Below are 23,328 nucleotides of genomic sequence, written 5' to 3' on the forward strand. Positions count from 1 at the left end.
ACCACCCGTGGGAAAATGAACTTCTCACCAAGTTTCTGTAGCTTTTTTTGACTTTTTTCAATCTCCTTCCTCTCTTGGTTAATACTAAGCTTTTATTGAAATCCATAGCAAAACTCTAATCTACTCCACTGTCAGCAGGATTGAGACCTTTTTCTATTTTTTTGTTCCTATTTATGAATTCTTTTTTTAATAAGTACATTATCAAGTAACTTTTTTACATCATTAGCTAAATGAGCTACTTACTGCAAACTGAGGGTCTGGAATACATGTATATTTTGAGGGAGGGAATTCAAAAGGTTTCAAGTGTGGGTATACTCAGTCAAAAGACTATGTAAAAATATAGCATTGCAGAGGTGTTCATTGATAGAGGCTGTGTAGAACCCTAGAAGGGTAGAGTTGAAATCTAATAGGGCCTCTATGCTGCCATTTCAAATTAGTTCAGTTCACAAAATTTTCCAGCTGCCAGCCCAGAGAACTCACCTGGAAATAAGAGAGTCAATCTGTATTGTTCCTTATGGATCACCACCATTTAAAAAAAAAAAAAAAAACACCTCAGGCCAAATCTTTCCTCTGTTATCTCTGTGCAAGCCATTGAAGACAACATGAGTTTGTGTGGGAGTAAGTGAGGAGAAAGTGCAAAAACACAAGTCCATTTCTTTTAGAGTCACTTTTTAAAGCAGTACAATATTTTTAAACTGTAATGGCAGGAGGGTTTTGTTAGTGTGCTGTGTAAGATCTACATGTCAGACCTCTTGTGAAGGCATGCCTTTGTCAAGCTTCTCACAAGAAACCTTGACTTTTCAATATGCGTGGCTTATGATTTTGTTTAAAAGTTTGGATAATAAATTGGAACTTTATTTCTATTATAATGTAGATAGTTGGAAAAGTCAACGTGGTTACTGACATTGCATTTTTCTGATGAGCGCATAGAGACAGAAATATCTGATTATGGTATAAAGGACTTGGAACCACTGGATTAACATCCACAGCTCTCCATGTGTGCATTTCCTCCTTGCCAAGTGGGAGGGGAAACTGCTGCTTCCATGGCACTGTCCTCCCCCTCGATACTCCGGCCCTATGGTAGTCTCTCCATAGGACCCGGGAAGGGCTTAGGTTACTGATCAGGAACAAGTCCAGGTCTCTTCCTGTTCCTAGGGCAGTTCCTTAGCCTTGTGGTTATCTTTCCTCTCACCACCCTGGGGTAAAACACTTACCTTACTGCTGTTTTGTCCTGAGCCCACCACCTGCCTCTATTGATTTGCAGTAAGTCAATCTAATGAAAACTGCAGTCTTGCTCTAATTCCACCTGTAATATACTCATCTAAACTACACAAAGAAGAAAATTGTGGAATGCATGTATGTCGGACCACTTTAACTAACAGGCTTCCATTAAAGACAGTCAAAAGTTGTCCCTTTTTAAAATCGAACTTTGGAATAATAGTTGTGGACCAGTCTGTGTATAAGCTTATAAAAGCCACTCCTTCTGACTTCATTTGGAGTTTTGACCAAGTATTGAAGGCACAAAATAGGCTCATACTTTTGGAGATTTGACAATTACTTATGGCCAGCTTTTGTTCTGAGATCTCCAAAAATTGCATGGTTTATATAGTCTAAACAGTTGTCTCTGAGAATCTACTATGCCCTCAAAATTTATTGACATCCTGTCTTTAAGATAACAGATGAGTAAACTGGGCCATTGAGATAACTAATAGTGAGAGACGTTGGCAATATACATAAAGTCATGTGTACCAATAGTTACCGCATACACTTCGGATGGATGATTGGGTAAAAATATTCAAAAGTGCCTGAAGTCCCATTTTCAAAAGTGACATAGGGTCCTAAATTGCTAAGACCCATTCACTTTGAATGACACTTAAACACCTACAGGACAAATTTTTAGAAGTGTTTAGATGCCTAAATATGCAGCTAGGGGCCCAGTGGGATTTTCAAGAGCACCTACTTGCATCTTTAGACACCTAAATACCCGAGCTGGTCAAAATACCATTTGTTGAAACCAAAATACTTTGTGAAACCTAATGTTTTCAATACAAATTGGATAAGAAGGTTTCTCAGGTCCAGAGTGGAATTTTGGGAGTAGGGGAAAAGAGTGAGAGAAATAGCAAATAGCTTGCTGGTCAGTACACTCACCTGAACCAGCCAGAGCAGGGACTTGAACCCAGGTCTCTCACTGTCCAGGGGGAATACCCTAGCCACCAGGATATTGTGGGACAAGTCTCACTCATCTAATTTTTTTAATGAAAAATGTCAAAAAGCTTCATTTTTGTTTCACATAAGAATGAAAAATTTCTTACCTCAATTTTTTTTCCAAAATGATTTTTTTTTTCTGGCTAGACCTTTATGAATCTGACCCCTAGGTGCTTACATCACTTTAAATATCAGATTTAGGCTACTAAGTCACTTAAGTGCTTTTGAAAACTTAATCTGTGTGATGTTGATATCTATAATAACTGGGATTGTTGAACGTCCTATGTTAATTTTCTTAATAGTAACTTGCTACAATTGTTAATATATCAAGATTTTCTGCATAACTTTGTTTCTTCATAAAGTGCAATAAGAGACTATAAATGGAACAATAAGGAGCAATTATTGATTTACAATAAATTATGCTGAATAACTGATATATTGCTTCCAACATCAAAATTAATGTAGAGCTAAATCTTTCTCTCATCTGTACTGATAGGTAGGGACAAAGGATATTCAGTAACAAATCTTCAGCAGCATTGCTACGAGAATGTGCTAACAGATATGGCTAATGAATGTGATGGGATGTGGTTTATTTGTAGCCTTGCACTTTAAGAGGAAGGGTCCAAGATTTCACCAGCATCAGTGAAAAGGGACATAAAATTAGGCAAAAAGGAGACACACACACATTTCCTGCAGCACACAACCAGACTACCACATGGTATTCTACCCTGTAATGCTAGAGTGGGCTTTTTAATACTTGCCATTCCGCCCAGGATATCCAGGTACATACTTCTGTCCACAGTCCAGTGGCTCCCAGCCAGATTGGTGTGATTAATATAATTGGCAGACAGCCAATTATGTTGGGAGGGTGACCATTCTACCTTCTAGAACACTCTATCATCCTGCAGTTCAGAGTATCGAAAGTCCTTTGTAAGGAAACCTTAAAGGAAACAACCTTAGAGAGAAGGCTGGCAACTCACCATAATCACTGATGCAGCGCTTTCACATGCTGACAGTATTAGCTGTTCAGTATCTTTAGCTACTTGGCAATTTTGATTCATCAGGACATGTAGAATCATGATGAATGATTTAAGCACCATCCACCTTTTCCCACATACGTCTTGTTGATTGTATTGAGGTTTGACTACCATAGTCGGAGATAAAATGTATAATGCACAAGTTTGCTGGTGAACAGATAGTTAAGGTGATCAATAGTGGATCGTAACTTCTCTTAATATGATAAATGAGTGAAATCTTCCTAGCAAGTACATATTAATTGATATGTATTGATCCAGTAACACACAAATATATTGCATGTGATCTTTTCAATAATAGTGCAATTTGTCTTTTTGTTCAGAAAAGAAAGTGATACACCAAGTAGAGGAAAAATGGCAAGGATTGAATTGTAAATGGTTTTCACAGACTTCTGTGACATTTAAGGAAAGTAAAATTATGCAAGTACCTATGGGAATTGGTAGAGAGTAAAACTGTGCCCCGGAGCTAAGTCAAAACAAAGTTGAACTGTAAGAATGCTCTCTGGTTGTATTGTAATTACTTTTTTGTCTAATAGGAGTAGTCCAGGATAATATACGCTGCCACCAGCAAAATGTTTGTGAAGTAAAAGAAACCACTCCACAACATGTTTAGACATGTGTTGTTAGACACATCCAGCTATTGCAGGGAATTATTAATAATCTGATGCTAACACCTACAAGCCCTAGTGATAGCCCAGAAACCAATTTTGCTAGGTGCCTTACAAATGCAGAACCAGGAGGCAGAACTTTTCCCAAAGAGTTTACAATCTAAGTTGGTTGTCGCTTATAATGAGCCAGAACACCCCAAAAGGTCTTTCTTGCAAACTCTTCTTGCCGCTTTCCCTTCTAATCAGGCTATAAATGCCACAGCTATGTTAGTGGTACTTTGCAGCTTCCATCCGCAATCTCAGCCAGAACCAGGAAATCTGCAGATACACAAGAATAAATTAAAAAGTGTCTTAATCTCAGAAAATATATGTTTTGCTTTTGGAAAGAGATTTTGAAGACAATTCTGGCTGATTACTTCTATTCCGGCTAAAACTCTTTGTCCATCTTTAATTCACACAGGAATGGATATAAGATGGGATATGGTAGCTGATATGTTCACATGGTGATCCGTCTCCTAATGAAAATCTCCTTCTTTATTCTGTAAGTACAAAGCCACACTAAGTCCTAATAAGGACCCCAAGGCACGTAATTCTGCTGTCTGATGTATACATTTCAGGAGATGATATGCATGTCTGAAAGGTTGGAATTATGTTCCCCAAAGCACCTCACCAGCCTTAAGACTTTTGTGTGCTGTAATAACTTAAATCTCTTTACTGGCCCAATAAGTCATTGAATTGTTTACTGTTTTCTCAAGCACTATAGACTTCTTCTGGAATTTGGTCATATAAATGATTTGTTTGTTCTTAGAGAGACAAGATGATGAGGTATTTTTTTTTTAAATTGGACCAAATTTAAAGACAAATCTAAAGTTTGAGAGAGACAAACTTTCAAGCCATGCAGAGCTCTTCTTCAAGTCTGTTCTTAGAAAGTTAGATGTATTAGCTGTAGTAATTCAGGTGTATTAGTAACTCAGGCTTTTTGTGCCAAATTCCATATTTGTGGACACAGGCAGAACATCTCTTCAGTTACTTACCTATACTGCCTAGTGATAAGCCAGGGATGTTGAATTATATCTCCCAAGTGGCCAATGTAATTCTTTTCCCACATTGTCCCTCTTTGTTCTTTTTCCATGTGCCCTAAATATGAATGAGTGAAATATCTTCTCAGACCAGCATGCAAGTGTATCTTTCATTCTTTCAGACATGTAATCAAATCTATAGGAAATCTATCCATGCAGTGGAATGTGAAGCACGTATTAGTTCAGTTTTTTCACAGCCAAATCACTGGTATATTTAAACCAGTGCTTTTTACGTAAAGAACAAAGGGCAGAAAACAGCTGAATTACACAAAGAGCAATTGTCCTTTTTAATATTTCTATTCAGCAAGGTACTTTAGGGTATGTCTAAATTAAGCACTTTGAAGTCAATGGGACTATTTATATGCTTAAAGTTAGGCATGTGCTAATGTACCTTCTTGCCGCTTAGTCTTTGACAATTTTTTTTTTCCTGTGGCTGTATTTTGTTGGCTTTTAAAAGGAGCACAATTGCTACAGGTTTGCACAGAAACAATACAAAGTCAAAAGCCATAGTTTAGGTTTTGCTTCCTTTATAAATATATGAAGAACCTAATTCCCATTTAGGATATCTCTATACAATAGTCAGAAGTGTGACCTCAGTGTATGTGGACATACTCGAGCTAGTTTTGTTCTAGCTAGCTCAAGTAACAATAGCAATGAAGCCATGGCGCCATGGGTTGTTTAATCTCACTTTGGACCATGAATACATACTCGAGCATCTTCGCTGCTGTTGTTACTAATTCTAACTAGATTAAAACTGGCTCCAGTATGTCTGCATGTGCACCTCTGATTGCAGATTAGACATACCTTTACACTAAGGTCACATTACACCACTCAGGCAGTGTAAAAGGTGCTCAAAGTGGGTGTAAATATAACTTTAAGGCTCATTTACACTGCCACAATGGTGTAATGGGACTTTAATGTGAATAAGAACTAGACCCAAAACTCTTCAGCCCTTGAAGTTGGTGAGTTTAGCATGTGTAAATGCCGAATAAAGACTAAAAGGATTTGCCCAACTATTTATAATTGTAATTTTAAGAAATCCTTTTATAAAGGAAGAGCTTTTTCCCAGCTGCTCTTCTTGTTGTTTTCCATGGGATGCCTCCTCATTATATAATTCCTTGTTAGGGTACATTGTCCAAAAGCTATGTTAAAGAAATAGACCATTCTATTAAGAGACTTGTAGTTCACAGGTTGGGGCCAAACCCAATATTTCTTATTCAGGCAAAACTCCACTTGAACTCAGTAGGAGCTTTGCTTGAGTAAGGACTGCTGTACCATGTCTCCTCCCCCCCTTCCCCAATTTTCTCACTCTAATTATAGTGTAGAAGTTGACTATGCCATGGAGCGCCAAGTTTCCTTTACTTTGCTCTATTTCATATTGTCTAGTCCTCCTAGAATTGTGTGAATCACTAACTGTATATGGACCAAAATATTTGTTTTTCTTCTAGAAAATTATTAGCAATCTAAAATTTGATTTATCATCCTGAAACACTGTAGATCACACAATTATTTCAATAAATAGTATCGAACATCAGTTTTCTCTTAATGTCACCTTTATAGCTCGTATTATACAATATAGTAGAATATAAAAATAAGAAATAATGTGAAGCTTATTTCCATAGGCAAATGTATAAAAACCCACTCAGAGCTATGACTGTGAAACTTCTGTGAATTTGCAGTTTCAATAACATGCGAGGATGGACACTAAACAAATAATTTGAATGGAATCAAATGTCTTTATAATCTCCATATCAAAAATCTTAGGCTTCTAATTATAATCCTGTCAAAGCTAATTAGACTTAATTATTATTTCAGTTCAAGACTACAGTATCCAATACTGGTTGCTTAAAATGTATGTTTACTAAAATGGTCCTTGCTTGTAAATTGAGTTATAAATGAGACAAGATGCATTCATGCTAGCAGTTACTTTCAGGCTGTATGTTAGCATGAAGAATCCTGATATGTTTTTTTCAGCGGCAATCATACTCAGTTATTTTGAAAATGCAGAATGTGGTTGTTGTTTTTTTTTTCAGTTGCACAATTGTGTATCACTTAGTCTGTTCTAATATTTTGGCAAGAGCAAACATGCTTTCTTTATGAAAGCAGCCAGTTCAATTTAAGCTTAGGTAGGTGTTTAACATTTCAGATCACGATGTTCAAGGACTAAAACCTTTCAAGATTTGACAGCAAAATTACAGCTACAAAAATGGAGCATGCTATTAAAGAGAACTTTGTAGGAAGAGCTTGACACAAACTTTATATTGAAAATACATTTGCTTTCTATGAAAATGACTATCTTGACATCACCACTACAATTTTTTTCCCCAATGTTTGTGAAGATTAGTGATAAATATTAGGGCTAGATTCTGCTACCCTGATGGCCTGATGCAAAGCACATTAGAAAAACTCTCTGTCTTCAATGGGTTTTGGTTCAGGCCCTGATTGAGTAGTTCTAATGATTTAAATATGATTATATGCAGTGTAATGCACTATTCCACTTCAGTGAGTGTGGCAGACTCTGGTCCTTAATGTTGGTATTTGACACTACTCACATCTCATTCTTGAGCACTTGCATTCAGCATCTACCTGGATTTTACATTTTTGAGCTTCTGTCTGTCTTGGTGGTGAGGAATTAGTGTTAGTGCTTCTTTCTGATCAAGCCAGAAATGTTTACACAAAGCAAATGGCCTCTGAATCCCAACATGTTGATTTTCCCCTTTCTAATTCTTATTTCTGCATTGTTGCCATCCTTTTTTCAGACTTAAAAAAAATTTCAAAAATTTTAAGACATTTATATAAATTGAAAATAGCAGATGCATGTGCATCACCCTTTGTGTGAAATGGTTCCACTTAACTCATTACTTCTCTTGATCTGCATTTTTCGCTACAGTGAAGAATTTTGACCAAATCTTCCAGTCACTTCCCAGGCAAGACTTCCACTGGGCCAAATGCTCATTCCTTCACTCTCCCCTTACACCATACATTGTTTTTTCTTAATTTTAATTGGGCCCATTTGTGGGATGAAGGATTATTCAACATGAGTAAAAATTGGAATCTGGCCCATTGACTCTAAATGACACCGGGGACCCAGGAACTTCTTGCTTGAGTAAAAACTAGTAGGTTTTTCATTTCACCTGGATCAGCTTTATAAAGCCTCTTTTTGGGAATTAGGTGATGTAAAACAGTAGCCTTTCCTTGGGATATTGGGGGGCATTTGGGTTAGGTTTCAAATGAAAAAATGGAAATGATCTTCTCAGCAGAGCCCCGTCACTTTTTTTCTAACAAGGCAAAGTCTAAGTTATAAATAATGAGGAATTGGATATGTTTAAAGTATGGAATCTTCTGCTTACTTAAGAACTTGCAGGTTGGCGGGAGACACATGCATTCAATCAACTCTGAGAGTTACCGCTCGTCCCTTTCACGGTTTACCACATCAGCTAAGAAATGTCCTGTGAGATGTCTGTGTGAAAGATGCTATAAATAAGCAAATAAAATAAGTTATGTTGTGGCTGTGATATCACATAACATCAATATCCTCCTGTTAATTAGATCCAATTAATGCCAAAGAAAGAGGGTGAAATCCTGGATCCATTGAAGCTCATAGGAATTTTGCCACTGACTTCAGTGGATTCTGGATTTCTCCTAGATTGTTTAGTTTGAACATTTTTTTCATAGGGCTTAATTACAACTCCTCTCAGTGAATGTGTTAGAGGGAAGACAATATAAAGAACACATGCAGTATCCAGGCATAGTCTGACTCCCAGCACAGTGTAATACAAGTGAAGAATCAGCTACTGCTACCAGGAATGAGGTCATAGAGAACATAAGAATGACCATACTGGGTCAGACCAAAGGTCCATCAAGCCCAGTATACTGCTGGGGGATTCTGCAGGTTGAGGGAAGGACTTGATCTCATTCCTAACTCTCTGGTGACCCATGATGACTTCACTGTGGAAGGAGTGGGTTGGTTAATCTTTGAAACGGGTATAGTTGCCCACTGTGCCTGTGCATTAGGATGCAGTCTTTAATCACAAACTGTGTTTTCCAGAAGACCCCCACCTCATTCATACTATAAGTTAACACCTGCCTTATTCAGGTCTTGATTCAGTAAAATATATGCCTGACTTTAAGCATATGAGCACAAATAATTTAGTCCAATTGATTTCAGTGGCAACATGTTTAAAGTTGGGCATGTGCTTGTGAACCAGGCTTAATTGGGGCCTTCATGGAGAGGCTGACTTGTATACAGAGAATGAGGCAGAAAACCTCATTTTGAAATGCAATTATTTTAAAAAATTACTCACTGAGTAATGTTAAACTGTCTCAGATTAGGCAGGGGTCATATAGAAAAAGGGGAGATGCATTTAAAGACTGAATCACTATAAATAGGATAAGGGCATGGTAAAAGCTGCATGACCAACATTACCTTTGACACATCCAGAGTGTGTACTGCTTCACTTTTCAGCCTTCATGTTTTCTTAACATGTTTTGCAGGAGACTAAAACTGGAGACTACTATAGTGTTAGATTTTTGGATGTGTTTAATTATGACTCGTAGATTGTCTTCTGCACTTGGATGCACTGTCCACATTCGGTTCTAGTACCTAAACAACCTAAGGGCTCTGTCGTTGTTTATTACTCCCTGCTTTTACATTGAGCAAACTAGGGTGCAACAATTTCATTCTCATTCATTGCTGGACTGATGGATACAATTATAATTCAGATGCATCTTTCTGATTTTTATTTTATTTATTTTGACTATATTGTGTCAAAACCCCATATGTACCTGTTTGAAATATCGTAACAGAACTATTGCAGAAAAACAGGCTAGCAGAAGTCACTTAAATGGCTTGTATAATGGCCATAAGCAGAACTGGATCAATAGAAGCAATCTCACATGCCAAACATTGAGCCCATTGCTTTTTTCAGCTACAGAATTCACAGAGGGCATGATGAAGAATAGAATGGGAATGCTGCTTCCTCTTCATATTGATGTGAATACAGCAAAATTGCATGAAATGCTTGGGAGCATCACATTATTACACTGGACTCCTGATTGAAACAAATAAATTGTAAGTGAGTGACTTCTATGATTTCCAAGAAATATTTACACTTTGTTAAATGTTAATCTTAATGTTTTCTAAATGCTAAATGCTAGAATTCTATGGAAAGGACTTTCTGAAACTCCAATGCCAAGACTATTGCTACAGATCTGGGGCCAAATGCAACTGTAGAAGAGTGATGTGTTTTTCTGCACCTTCAGGCTAAGTTCAGTCATTATATGTTCACAGATATGTGCTAATTATGAAATAAAGAGCAGGCTTATGTGAAGTGAGTTGATGGCTCATGTCTGCCTTAATGGACAGGTGTCCACATCATGGGAACTAGCAGCCATAATTGGAATTGTTTATTTGCAGTCACGAAAGGAATATGGAACAAGTATGAAGGAGACTGAACTAACATCTCAGGGCATGAGGTGGTCCTTGCAGAAAAAAGATTACTAACATTGGCAGGTGTTAGAGGGAAGCTCTCAGAGCTGATGACCATGCTGTTCCAATTCTATGGATAAATAAGGGGTTTCAGCTTAGAGGGTTATCAAGCTGGTATTTTTCTTCACTACTAAATTGACTCAGCCTTATTTTTAAAGTCATTTCTATCACAGCATTGTGGAACTTAAAACAAAACAAGACAAAACTTTAAAGCACCTTTGCAGGTGAGAACTGGGAAGGAAAAATCAAAAGCCAAAGCCAATACATGTATATATTGGAAATGGTCTGGTGCATTATATAATATGTTGAATGCCTCACTACTTTTTATTACAAGATTTTGAAAAATAATAAGCAATCTGTAATGAACCAGTGTGGTAAACTTGGGTCAGTCACTAATGTCATGAGAATGGAAGGAAGTGACCCCTATCAAACTGTGCCAAAGGCTTTGATGCCTGTTAAGTCCCACATGCTGGCTCTTGCATTCACTCGTGCTTGCTTGGAGCAGACTGAAGAAGAACATCCAAATGTTTTTGCACCACTGAATGGGATATCTGTTGCATTTCTGGTGTTTAAAAATAATCCAAAGGAACTAAGATAACTGTACTACTTTAAGAGTCTAATAGGGAACCAGGCAGAAGACAGGATTGGGAAGGTTCTAGATAGAACTCTATGGCAAAGCAGAGAGGTAGAGTAACTTTAGAAAGAACAATTATTCTAAGAAAGTTACTTTTTCAGTTTTAGAAGAAAACAACTTTCCTTACTATTAGTGAATTAGAAAATTGAATAGTGCGTAATTAAGGAAGTTCTTATCTGAACTGCACAAACAGACTAGAGAAAGGGATTGTTCATAAAAGTTCTAGCAACTCCATCCACATAACTCTTCCAAGGATACTAAGATAATAACTATTACTGACAACAGTGATGTGTAGGGCAGGATAATGTTGCCTAGCAACTTCAACTATCTTGCATTTATTAATGAACTCTATCACAGGTGTCCCTTCTAATCAGAGCAGTGGAGAGGTTATGCATTCCAGAGGCTTCATCTCTATGATTGTTAGATGAGCCTACTTGCTGTCAGGATCTTTAAAAGCATAATACCAGAAGGAGCTTTTTAAAAATAAATTTTGATTCCGATGTTAAATGCGGATTTTAAATATCCAGCAAACATTACAGCAGATAAAATAAAATAAAAACAAAACTGTCAGATTCAGCACCACAAAACCAGAGGTCTTTAAAGAACTAGTTAGTCCATTGTATGCAGAAATCCTGAAACACATCCACAGTGAAGATGACCCAAAAAAAAAAAAAATCCATTTCACATAGCATTTTGGGGGAGGGGGCGGGGGGAGAGGAGGAAATCCTGATGGTGAAAAAGGAGAGAACAATTTTGACCAATAACTCCATTCTAAACCTTTTTGAATAACCATGTGGTTACTCAACAAATAATAATTGTTAAACACAGTCTTAACTTTAGATGCCAAAGAACTGTGTGAAACCAATTGACTTTTTTTTTGTGTGCAACATTTTTATTTGACAATTTCTCTCCATTTAGGTGTCAGTCGCTCATGCCCTTCACAAATTTGTTTTTTCATGAAACTTTGGAATAATGGTTGTGGGGTTTTTTTGTTTTGTTTTTTATCAAAACACACCTTTGACTAGAAATGTCATGCTCATTGAAATTTGGGGGTAGAAGTCTTCGTAGTCGTGTTTTGATACTCTTCTTCTGTGCATTGTCAAAAAGGAGAAGAAGGTAGTGGAAGGTTGGGGGGAGAGATGGGGAAAATGTTTTGTTGTTGCAACTACCCCCCTATTTCTATTTTTAGTCCCCCAAAATGACCCAGTGGATGTTCAGACAGAAACTCTACCTGTAATACGTGGGCTGATCACTGCTCTACCTATCTGTTATGCAGTGAATTGCCTTAAACAAGCAATTCCCTAAATTAGCAAATGAGAATAACAGTAAATTGAGTGACACCTGAGGTGCCTTCAGTGGAATGTAGAACACAGATCAGTATCCTTCAGAAGATTGTAAGAAATGGCGGAGTTTAAGGGTTCAGTCATGTTCCTACTGAGTCATAATTAATAGTTGGGGGCATTTTTTAGAGCTGGAAGGGACTTATTTAGTCTGACCTATTGCATAACACCAACCATAGAATTTTACCACGCGATTTCTGCATCAAGCCCATAACTTATGAATTAGCTAGAACATACCTTTTCAGGAATGAGTGAAGCTAAACTGATTTATATAAGCTGAGAGGCTGGCCCATCCTTTCTTAATTAGGTTTTGATTCTGCACCCACTGAAGTCATGCCACCTTTGCCCATCTCCCTTAGGCTGCACCTTCTGAGATGCACCTTGTATGAGCTTCAGCACAGAATTTGTTCCCTGACTTTGACTTCTGGTTTTCCCACTGATTTGTTGTGAGATCTCATGTAACCATTTAACCACACTCTTCCTTAGCATATCTATGTGTAAAATTGGTTAATAATAATAAAAAAAAGAAAGACTTGCCTACATCAGAGGAAGGATTTTTTTGTGTGACTTAATACTAGTAAAATAATTTGAGATAATCAGTTGAAAAGTGCTGTGTAAGAGCAAAATGTCATTCCCTGATATTTAAACCATTCCTGAGTTGTTCAAGATGCTATTGGAAATATTTTATCTAATTATAATTCAATTAGAGATTATATTTTTAAAGATAATTGCCTTTCTCATTTAGAATCTTTTTTTATAAGTGGCTTTGCCTATATTTCTTTGAGCACTTTTCCTTCAACAGTTAACTCTCACTGTGTTCTGATTCAAATTATGGGAAAGGAATTGATGTCCTAATTGCCTTCCAACACTTTACCCATATGCAATTTGTTCATTACAGTTAATAATTGTTTTTCTAATTCGTGTTATAACTTGAAACCAGGATTTTGAAGCATTTGCAGTGTGAATTATGAAAGATTTCTGAGACCATATAATGGGCTTATGCAGATTAAATCAATTCTCATAGGGCTTCCTATGAGTTAAATGACATAGGGAGATGAAACTTAAAAGGCTCCACATCCCATTTCAAATTAAATTTGAATTACTTTCAAACTTTAAATGCACCTTCTTTGTTTTTCTTTTCTGGAAAACTAGCTATCTAATATGCTATATAAATGGTGCTGTTTTTTTTCTTCAATATATTGTGCATTAGGAATTAGGTGAAATAACATTTGCATTACTTGAGGAGATTCATTACTTTTGGCGCTTGCTTTCACTGTATCATTCTAGGCACATCATTTAGCTTATTCATGGTATTAGTACTGCAGTTCTTTCACTTTCCATGCTAATCTAATATGACTACAGGAATTCTGCACTATAGTTAAATATTGAAATGCCCTGTTGTTTCTGTAGTAACAATAAAATTGCCAAACTATTTCATTTTCAATTAACAAAGGCAAATATTAAGTACAGCTGGTTAGAAAAACAGACAAAATCATATTCTGTTGACACGTGTGGTTTCATAGAAAATTGAAACTCTTCACAAAATCAGGTTGATTTTGCTGGTATTCTGTTTTAGAAGAAAACCAGGAAAAATCAGTTCCAGCAATGTTGAAATGTCCCATGTTGACATTATAGTTTGGGTATTTCATGCCCCCATTATTTTCTCTTGGCCAGGCACACTGTCTGGACAATATCTCCCATAATACACCATGGTCTTCCCTCTTGCTGAGCCACTACAGTGCATCCTAGGAGTCCATAGTCACGGTGCATCGAGAGAGTATCTTCTTGGGGAGCTGAGCCCACTGAGGAGAATGGGGTAGAAGGCACCAAAACTATAAATTTCATGAGGCACTGATGCAGTATTTCCTAATTGAAATTTTCAGGTTTTGGTCAAAACAAAACAAAAAAAATTCAAAAAGTTTTCAAGAAAACACTTCACATAAATGTTGCATAGTAGAAAACCTAATTCATAGAAAATAGCCCCCTTTTTTTTTAATGGAATATTTTCAACCAGGCCTTTTTTAGATGAATCTCTCTTGAGGTATGTATGAATATGATCAGCAGCCAATGCTGGTACCTTTCCTTCTGCAATCTCCTTCCCCCCCCCCCCCCCATTAACTTAACTTCTTCTCCACTCCTTCCCCATTTACATGAAGTAGGAGACACCCTTGATTCTTTGCCACTTCTTCTGGTCCATGGAGTTCCAGTCCTTTTTCTTTTCAAACTTCTCCTGACAGAATCTTTCCATTGTACCCTTAGTTTTCCACATCCTTTCTTTCTGTTATTTTTCTCCCAGGCTTTCTTAGCTGTCCATTCTTCACCCATTCTTATTACATATCCAGCCTGCCTCAGACATGTACTCTCCACCCATCTATCACTGAAGAAGTGGGCTGTAGTCCACGAAAGCTTATGCTCTAATAAATTTGTTAGTCTCTAAGGTGCCACAAGTACTCCTGTTCTTCTTTTTGTGGATACAGACTAACACGGCTGCTACTCTAAAACCTGAGAGTCCCAAGTTCATCTTCCCTCTAATTTCTTCCATGCACATTCTGTCTAATCTCTGCTTGCCTGCCATTCTTCTCAGTATATTTTCTACTACCTATATCTGTTCTTCTGTCCCCAGAAGATCCACCATTTCCAAACCATAGTTACCAAATCCTCTTTGCAGTCAGCCATAAGGGCCAGATCACTAGCCCACATTAGTTTTCTCTGTCTCTCCAAAGGCTTGGTTCTTCTACTAATTAACTCCTTAACTAAGAGAAAAGAAGTAGAGACAGCACACAGTCTTATCTGAATTCCATCAGAACCCCCAAACTCTCTGGAATTCCATGTAGTTTCATCACTTAGCTCTTGACACTCAATAAAGCGCCTCTATTTTCTCCACTTCTTGAAGTCCCTCTCCCATCCATCTCAATACTCCAAACACCAGCTCCTATAGAACCAAGTCATATTCTTCCTCAAGATCAATAAATGCTACATAGCAGTTACATCTTTTATTTATTGTTCTTTCAAACTTCAGTCTGATTGCAAATATTATATCTATAATACTCCTTCCCTTCCTAAAGCCATGTTCCTCCCCTCCTGTATTTAAGAGACTGATTTAACACCTCTCTCAACTGCTGATGGATTACTGACCAAACACTGTCAGAATTATTTGTTTTTGTCTTCTCCACTAGTAAAAGCTTGGTCAATACTTCTCTCTATAGGGAGCTTGCTGTGACGCAGAGAGTTGTCTTTCTCTTCAGATCTTGTTTTTAAGAGTTTCATCATAAAATATGTCCTGGATCATTAATATAATCTTTCATCCCTTTTCCCCCACCCAAAAAGTATGGGGAGAAAAACAATTCAGGAGGATGTTAGGAGCACTGTTTTTATTATTAATATTCCCATAATGCCTAGGAGCTCCAGTCATGGACCAGAACCCCATTATGCTTGCAGCTGTTTTGTTTCCTTGTGTCCTGAAGGTGGGAGAATGGTTAAGTGCATGCATATATGTTTCATTTTGTTTCTTTAGATGCTATGGGCAGTCCACTGGATCATCATTTTCTGTGTTCTTCCAAGAGGTGTTGTATTAAGCTAAGCTCCAGACCAAAGAGGCTGGAAGTGGCTTTCTGGAATCAGCTATTGTGTACCTTGATTTGCCTGGTGTGTGTGTGTGTGTGTGTGTGTGTGTGTGTGTTGAGGTCTTACAAAAGATACTTTGTACGGCTTCAGGGGCTGCGTGTGTTGGAAGGGTAAGGGACTGAGCCAGGGATCTTATGTTTTATATTGACAATCCAGTGGTCTAGCCAAGATTACATGATTTTAAAGTATCATGTATTCAGGTGGATATATATTTTTGCACAAGCATTATTTATCTAATCCCCTATATCAGCAAGTTGTTTGGCACTAGAAGGTGCATAATAATAAATGCTGAATTAGCATTAATGTCTTGCCATTCAAGACACACATTTTGTAACACTAACAGATGTAGCTGTGTTCTGTGCCCTGTACCTGTGAATGGTTGATATCTGCCTGGTAGGATAAAGAACTTTGTGGGATGCAAGATAGTCTGTTTCCCTAAGAACCTCCATCTTTTCCAGCTGATGGGGATTCTGTATGTATACTTTCTTTGCTGCTTCTATGATGAAAGATAAATAATCTAACCCAAAATAATCTATTTTGCTGCAGGGCACAGGGAGACACTAAAGTGGTGCTGGGCGATGGCTGGATAAAACAGATAGGATTTGGACAAAGAAATTTATCTGGATTATCAATATAGGAAAAGGAATATATATTTTCAATTTGTGTAGCTCATAAAGAAATTTCTTATAAATTACTGTATCTATGGCATTTGACTCCAGTTAAGATCCATCATATTTTTGCTACCAGGGAGGAGCTCTGTTGAAGGGGCTATGGGCAAAGGAGAACGTTCTTGCACATGTGATTGTGTCCAGGAATTAGATGGTATGGGGAGGAAATTATTAGAGATTTATCTCATGACAAATTACTTGCTTCCTAGAGATTTCCTGACATGCTTATTAGATGCTGTACTAAAGGATCTACATTTTAAACAGAAGGGCAAATTATTTTTATGTTGGAAGCCAGACTTTGTATTACCCATTATTGGACAAATATGACCCCTACTTCTATGTAATTGTGTTGTGGTAAAATATGGACAGTCCCAGTAACAAAAACTTTTTTCACAAACTATGAACACAATAGAAACACCAAAACTATGATGGGTATTTAGAAATGTGGTCATCCTTTTTAGCTTACTTAGAGGAGGCTCCCTTGTTTATGAAAGACAAGCACATCAGAGTCTTTAGCTAGTGTTTTAGAATATTAACCTTATTCTGTATAATATACAATTTAGTATGTTAACATTTCTTGGTAACATTGCCTTAACAAAAAGTTCCCTCCATTTCTTCCCCCAAAAAGCAAAGAAACAAAAAACAGAGGGGCATTACAGCAACTGTAAATTGAAGTGTGGAAGAAACAGCCTGGTCATAGACCAGGAATGCAAGTGTGTCCTGAAGATAGGTTAGTTGTCCAGAGTGATCTGGATCTCTTGGTAAGCTCTGCTCATTCAAACAACATGCATTTTAATATAGCCTTTTCATAAAGTTCAAGTTCATATATCTAGGAAAAAAGAATATAGGTCAAAATTATAGGCTGGGGACTGTGCTTTGGAAAGTAGTGACTCTGATGACCAGCTGAATGTGAGCTCCTAGTGCAAAGCTGCGGCTGAGTGGGCAAACACATGACTTGGATGTATAAGGAGATTAATGTCAAGTAGGAGTGGTGGTGGTGTTAGCTCTCTATGCAATAATAGTGAGATCATTACTGGAATATTGTGTTCTGTTTTGGTGTCCACACTTCAAAAAGGATGTTGAAAAATTGGAAAGGGGTTCAGAAAAAACCCCACAAATGATTTGAAGACTGGAAAACATGTTTTATAGTGAGAGTCTTAAGAAGTTAATTCTGTTTAGTTTATGAAAGACAAGGTTAAGAAGTGACTTGATCATGGTCTATAAATACCTACATGAAGAGAAGACTTCTCAAAATACAGAGCTCTTTAATTTAGCAGACAAGAACATAACAAAATCAAATTTCTGGAAGAGGAAGCTAGACAAATTAAAACTGAAAGTAAGGCACACATTTTGAGAGTAATTAATGCATGCAACAACTTACCTAGGGCTGTGATGGATTCTCTATTTCTTAAAGTCTTTAAAGCAAAATTGCATGTCTTTATAAAGAGATTATTCCAGTCTGATAAGAAGTTATTGGCTTTGATGGATGAATTAACAGATGAAGTGCTTTGGCCTGTGTTATGTAGGAGGTCAGTCTAGATGAACATATTGGTCCCTTCTGGTCTTAAAATGTCTGAATACAGTACAGAGGTGGCAGAATGAATTTCTTAACTTAGAACATGTGACATCCAATGTTTTCAAAATAATATTCCTACCACCTCAGTAGAACTATGCAAATTGGTTAGTGCAATTAAAAAACAATAACAAAACCTCAATTTGCCTATATTCAGGTTTCACGAACATAGTGCTGTATACAAAAATGTTATTAAACACTCTTGCTGCATGAAGTTGGGCATTAATTTTATCTTTAATATTCTGATTGAAAAATATAAGATAGCTTTTAATAGTGCTTTTTGAATCTTCAATTTAAAATGGGAATGGTTACATACTAGAAGACGACTAACAGAGAGTGATATCAGATTCAGGCAAGTTTCATCTACAACCGAAGGAAGTTATCCTGGTAGGGTTTAAGATGGCTTATCTGTTTCTCTCTCATACTGTTATGTATCAGCACAATTGCTCCCATGAATGTCTCCCTTGTACAGATCATAAGAATAAGTAATGGTTTGGGTGATGGGTGAGAGGTTGGGGTAGCAAACATGGTCCACTTATGAACTGCTACTTTAGATGTTGCTCTGTGTGTGTAACTTTCAGTCTGTTCTTCTGATTCCGATGTTGTTGTTGTTGGCTGATGTGATGTCCTGCTGTCTCCCTGTCCCAGTGCCAGAAGCCCTGGCCCTTTTTAGCAAGGAGATCCCATGAGGAGCTAGAGATCATTTCTACAAGCTCATGTGTCGTCTTTCAGTAGCAATGGCCTCCCTACTAATAAATCAGGGATTTGAGGTTACAGCCACAGCCAAGTTGCTGCTGTCCTACTAGACCAGTGGTTCCCAAACTGGGGTTCGTGAACCCCTGGGGTTCATGAAATGTTACAGAGGGTTCTCGGGGAAAAAATTCCCTAATGGCGGACAGAGCTGTCCCTAGGGACCTCAGGCAGCATGGGGACAGCAGCCCGGAGCCCCTGGACTTCCAAGAGCTAAGCAGATCAAAGCAAGCCTATCTATCACACTGAGGAGATTTAAACTTCAAGACTCCTTATAAGAAAAGGAAAGGGAGGTGGATATTTTTTGCTGTTTTTAAAATGAAATAGGCAGCTAGTGTTGTTTTTAAAATTATTATGAAGAACAAGTTTAAGCTTTGTTGTAACATCTGTTGTTTGCCTGGACTGCTCAAGACCTGAATGCTTGTGTAGGAGGAAGGTTTGAGTTGATTTCTTAAATACCTTCCTGCTGTTTCACATCTGATACTCCTTGATGAAACATAGGAGCCTTGTCTTATAACAGGCTTATTCAAAGTGATACAAGCTATGAAAGTGAGATCTTGGAAGAGTGTTGCCGTTTTCATAATGTAATAAAAATACTGTAATGATAAAGAATAAATAATAATAAATAGTATGTAAAAAGCATGTCATAAAAACAAATTGTGTATTTCCAAGATCACTGCATTTATAATTTATGCTCAGGTAAAGGAGAAAATCCCTGGAAATATTCATTTTTAGGAGGGGTTCACGAGACTTGATATTTTCGTGAAAGGGGTTCACAGCTTGTTAAAGTTTGGGAACCACTGTACTAGACTAAATAACACCTCTCTTGCCCCCCTCCCAATGCACGTACTTTGTTCCCCAAACCGAACCCATCTCAATGTCAGATCTTACAATGACATTCAGCTAGGGACACACCAACTTATCTAGCTGTGAAAATATAAAGTATGACTGCTTTTATAAAGAGAGCAGTACTTTATTCTATGTGTAATGAAATTCTAAACTTACTGACTTTTTTTTTATTTAATCTTCCCTTATTCTGCTATAGCAAATTTTGCCTTGAACAACACAATGAACTAAAAGCTATAAATAATAACGTTGACAGTAGCAGGAGAAAGAAAAACCTAACGCACAAGGGAATTACTCATTCAAGTCAATAGAATAATCAGCATATTATAAAACATTTGCTTGGGCACCACGCTGAAAATTTGCATCCTATTGTTCTCCTTTTATGTATAATGAAAATGCCGAGTGAAATACTCTTTTGTTGTTTCTGTAGTAATCTGGCACAGGGATACATAAAAAGAATGAGGGAGGGAAAAAATGATTTAGGTGGCTTTTTTCCAAGCACACACATACAGTCCAGAGTATAAAATGACTTATTTAATCATATATGATGGAGAATTAATCTAGTAGCCCCATGAAAAAAATATGGTTTTGTGCTGAATACTGGTTTGGAGGAGGGGAAGGGGGAGGGAAAAAGGGGGTTAGTAGAAAATCTAGATGAAATGGCTTTATGCTTTTCTAGTCTGACTTTTTTTTTTTTTTTTTTTTTGGTAAATAATTGGAAATAACTGAGAGATTCCCGCTCTTATAAATGTAAAGGGAGAAAAGTGACTGTTTCAGTTTTGGGGGTGGAAATTACAGGTACAGAAGTCGCAGATAAATATTTGGAATAGCAGATGCTGTTGAGTGGAAACAATTTCACTTGTTATCCTTAGAGGTTTGGGGCTAATAGTGAACCTTTTCTGACAATATGGATTGTATTGACCAAAAGTAGTCAATAATATTGGAATTATTCATTTAAAAGCTTATCTGAGGAGGGGAAAGGGACATTGGGGAAGGAAAGAGTGATCGATTTTTACAAAATTTTGAGATTTGAAAAATAGAAACATAATGCAGTACTTTGATTTGCCTATGACAAGCCTTTGCTACTGTCTGACAGCAATATACTCTTTCATATGGTTCACTGCAGTTTTGTTACATTGCTTAGGTTCCTGATCCAAAGTTCATTGAAGTTAACAAGAGTCTTCCCATTGATTTCAATTGGTTTTAGATTAGACCCTTAATCCTCAACAGGGAGGAAAACTGAATAATCAAGCCCTGTTGTGCTTTTAGGGTCTGTCTACACTGCAGTTAAACACCAGCTGGCTTAGGCTAAGGGGCTGTTTACAATGCAGTTAAACAGCCCTTTAGCCCGAGCCCCATGAGCCCAAGTCAGATGGCATGGGCCAGCCATTGGTGTTTAATTGTCTACACGGCATCTTCAGTGCGTTAGCATGTCTCCTTCAGTCTGTGGGCCTAGTAGTATTGAAAAACACTATTCTGAAGTTTATAGCCATCTTTCACCTTTCAGTGTTCTTTTGACTCGTCCTCATTCATTAGATTTCCTAAAAGCAAATGTCTGTTTGATTTTGTTTTTGTTTTTTTTGCTTTTTTAAAAGACAATCCAGAGAAGATACAAATTCAAATCTTGTTTCAAATAAAGGCAAATTCCTCATAAACTGCCATACTAGCTGTCCATGGAAAGGGCACATCCATAGGGTCACATTCTGCTCTCAGTTCTAACTTTACATCTCTATTGAAATCACTCAGGGCAGCATTGGGACTCTGAAATTCAAGTTGTGTGTGTGTGTGTGTGTGTGTGTGTGGTTTTTTTAAACATCACTGTCTTAAGAATGAATCTATATCTGGCAGTGATGATCTCTTTTTATTTTTATATCTTGCAATGTTTGCCGTTAACTGAAAAAGACAGCAAGCTTTTCTTGACATTGGTGAAATTGAACACTGAGCTATCTTTCCACAGGAAAAGCTAAATTCTTGAGCCAAATTTACCCCTGGCATAAGTGAGCACAGTTCCCACTGACATTAATGGAAGTTATGTCTGTGTACACAAGAGGTGAATTTTTACTCTGGATAAAATCCTGGGCCCTTTTGACCTCAGTATGGCCCGAATATCGCACCTTGTGTCTGTCTTGAAGTCATTAGTGCAACAACTGATTTCAATGTATTGATGATTTTACTACAACAACATGTGAAAAATATTTTATCTATAGTTATCTTTATAATTACTAGATTTATCAATCATTTACAAGTATGTATTTAGACTTAAGCATGTGTGGAACTTTCATTACCAACATGTATGAATATCTTTATCTCCTAGTCACCAGAAGATGTCTAGGTACAGGCACAATTATATAATGGGTTTTTCCTTTTCTCTCAAAAATGAATAGGACATAGCTGAAAAGAACTCTGTCACCATTGCATTTAACTAACATGTAATCAAGCTTGTGTGGATTCAATGGTTGTGTAATTGACACCATTCACTGACTTGAAAAATTGGCCAAAATTAATTTACAGTAATTATTTCTATCAACAAGCATATGGCAGCACTTATCTGAAGAGGCCAGCCAGAAGTGGGTGTGAAAATAATTTAATGTCTGTGTGGCTGGCCTCTTTTGCACTAAAATAGATAGCTCTGCAACATATTATGTGAATGTTGATTTTAGTCTGTCTGTACTGAAGAATAAAAATAGACTCCTAAAATATTAGCAGTGAACATAGAAAAGCTAACAGAAAAACAGATCCAATCAGAAACTGCCAACTAACCCAAATTTAGGCCAAATGAGTACCTGTCCCCTCACATAATGTATTTGCTCTGTATGATTCAGTGAAGCTCAAAACCACAACTTCAGATCCCCCTAACCAGGGATGCCGGAGCTATGGGTGTAGCAGTCATCTCGTGGCTCAAAGATATAATGACAACTAATGCAGGGCCAGTGTAACCACTAGGCGAACTAGGCGACCCCCTAGGGGCCAAGATTTGGGGGTGTCAAAAAGTGGTGTCAAAAATTTTTTTTTTTTTACACTACAGTGGAGTTACATCTTACATGGGGGTTAGGTTCTAAAGTCACCGTGTAAGAGGAAAATTGCGTATAGTGAAAATTACCATAAAGAACAGTATACACTAGAACAGGGGTCCTCAACCTATGGTACGCATGCCAAAGGTGGCACGCAAGCTGATTTTTTTTTTTTTTTTTAATGGCCGGCTGCGGGTCCCGGCTGCCGCTGAGCCTGCTGCCGACCTGGGGTTCTGTTCACTCAGGTAGCAGCGGGCTGAGCAGGGCCAGCAGAGGGCCGGATCCTGCCAGCCGGGGTCCCAGCTGCCAACCCCACTCAGCCTGCTGGGGTCCCAGACAGCTCCGCTCAGCCTCCTGCTGGCCTGGGTGAACGGTCTGGGGTTCCGTTCACACAGGGTTCCATCCGCCAGCCTGGCGTTCTGTTCACCTAGGCCACCAGGAGGCTGAGCGGGACCCCGGCTGGCAGCG

At 37.7% G+C, this 23,328-nt stretch overlaps 1 long non-coding RNA gene across 2 annotated transcripts in view; it reads left to right on the forward strand.

Annotated features, from left to right (window-relative positions):
* The window catches only part of LOC135981149 (uncharacterized), a 77,261-nt gene that overhangs the window by 37,497 nt on the left and 16,436 nt on the right, over positions 1-23,328 (forward strand). Inside the window, exons 2-3 of one of the 2 annotated variants that reach the window (XR_010598111.1) lie at positions 4,308-4,388; positions 9,855-9,997. This is a non-coding gene — a long non-coding RNA (uncharacterized LOC135981149). Of the gene's footprint in view, positions 1-4,307; positions 4,389-9,854; positions 10,353-23,328 lie in introns of those variants that run through there. The other variant, XR_010598110.1, reaches the window with a different exon arrangement.

Source organism: Chrysemys picta, chromosome 2 (assembly GCF_011386835.1).
Source record: "Chrysemys picta bellii isolate R12L10 chromosome 2, ASM1138683v2, whole genome shotgun sequence".
Classification (NCBI taxonomy): Eukaryota; Metazoa; Chordata; order Testudines; family Emydidae; genus Chrysemys; species Chrysemys picta.